Here is a 2,442-nt window from a genome sequence, read left to right on the forward strand (position 1 = left end):
ACATCAAACAATTTTGTAAGTACTGTAAATATCTAGTACACTATCATTATCAACAATATTATACGCAAATATAATATTATATTATACGTAAAATAATTTAATTTCTGAGGGATACTATAATTTAGTATTGAGAAATTAATGTTATCAAGTGATTAATAGATTTTATAAAATTCAAATAATTTCTTATAGTAAACCCCAAAAATATAAAGTATGCAAATTGATATACACTGTGTCGTTGGTAAGGGAAGGTGTATTAATTCCCTTCCAAAAAAAAAACAAAATGTTGATAAAATAATTTTGTAGACTTTCAAGAACAATTAATGTTCCCAATTTCTTAAAATAGTGATTTAGTAATAACAATAGATTTTTAGAATATGATGATTCAGATGATTTATCAATTTTATGTTTGCATTAAAATGTATAATGGTGAATATTTGATAATAACTAATAACCTAAACAGTAACCACTACGTTGAGAAAGTAATATGGCACACAACACCTCATTTTGTGACAAAATAAACACGCTCCGATTTATTTTAGCCAATACGTGGCGCGGTCTGTTGATATTTCATGAAACATAAGAGTTGCATTCTATAAACAGTACAATAAAATTAGTTTTAATGGTTTGGAAATAGTTTAATAGTTTTAAATACTTTTAATATATTATTATGCCGATAGTTAATTACCATCAATGACTGATCAAATAATGATATATTTTAATATAAAGTCAACCAGAATCAATAATATAATATGACTAGAAAACGAAAACAAAATATTGATAAATACAATATTCAATAAAAAGTTTAAAAAGAAATAATTCTTTTCCCACAATGTTACAAAACCTTTTTCTTGTTTATTGGTAATAATTATTACTTATATTAGCGTAACCATAATACAATTAACCGTATAACTATATGATAATTTATAGAAATATTAGAAAGAGTACAGATTAAACTGTTTTTTATTTATTTTGATAGATAGAGTAACCTGGGGTATAATGGCGCACCTAACATTTAACAGCTGTTATGTGGTAGCATACACGTTTTAGAAATATTGTTATATTGTTTTCCTATCATAAATATTATTATGTAGATTAAATGTATATTATTGTAAATTATAACAAATTCGTCTTTTTACCTCAGTATCGGGGTAAAAGTGCGCACCTAATGGGGTAATAGCAGTGGCGCAACTTGATAATAAGGGGCCCATGTGAACATTTCTAGACCGGGGCCCTTACCTGCTAGCAAGAATTAAACACATTATAGCACTTGGTATAAATCGAACGTGGTTCAAAGTACTCTTTGAACTTTCCTGATATCTCCAAGAATAATTTGAAATTTTCACAAAATCGGTCAAGTAGTTTTTGAGAACCTATATAATAGCTACAGTCTACAAGTATACATTTAACTCTCATATTTGTTTTAAGATATAATTTCTTTATTCGAAACCATAAGCGTGCGACGATTTAATGGATCCTTTTACCTCATCTACCAGAGTAACTAATGACAAACGTTTAAAATACAATTTTTTACTAATTATTAAAAAAAAAAAAAATGAACAAAAATGTCTATTGTAAAATCTCAAAATACCTCTCCGGGTTGAACCAACTGGGTCTAATAGTGAATCTAAACCATTCAGAGAATCTTTTAAAAACATACAAAAAATGTTCAGTGGTTTAGGAGGAGATCAATGACATACAGACAAACATTTATTTGTTTATATATATAAACATAGATTGTTATTATTTTCGGCCAACCAACACTCAATTTATTTTACCAAAGAAAATTATTATACATTAAAACCTTCCCCGTGAATCGACCGATTTACTAGTGAAAACCGTATTAAAATAAGTAGAGTTCTTTTCGAGATATGCTCGTACATACAAAAAAGGGGCTTCGCTATTTTATAATATATATATATATATATAGATTAATAGATTATATTATATTAATTGTATTTATATTTAATTATTATTACCTATATTATTTTGTATATTACACATTATAGTAGGAATATCGTATATGAGATCTCGGGGCCCCAAAAATCGGGGGCCCCTGTGAATTTCACACCCAACACTCCCGATAATTGCGCCACTGGATAATAGGCCGCATACTAAATTAATTCATAAAAATCTATTTTATTAAAAGATTGTTACCTATTTTATTTTTATCAAATAGTAAGATATAAATATATATTATAATACCCACTACTCTCATCGCGGCGGCGGCAGCGACGATGTACTACGACGACGCACGGACGATATTATTACTCTATGGTGACAACTGACAATTGCAAAAACAAACCATTTCATGACTTGCACTCGATTATTCGCGACGTGTTTATACTTTTGTTATTATTTCCTTCTATATTACTATTAAAATTATGTGTTGATAAACCACGTGCATACTGCGTAACGTTTTACGTGTAGTAAGAGAGATTTGGC

Source organism: Acyrthosiphon pisum, chromosome X, assembly GCF_005508785.2.
Source record: "Acyrthosiphon pisum isolate AL4f chromosome X, pea_aphid_22Mar2018_4r6ur, whole genome shotgun sequence".
In the NCBI taxonomy this organism is placed as follows: domain Eukaryota; kingdom Metazoa; phylum Arthropoda; class Insecta; order Hemiptera; family Aphididae; genus Acyrthosiphon; species Acyrthosiphon pisum.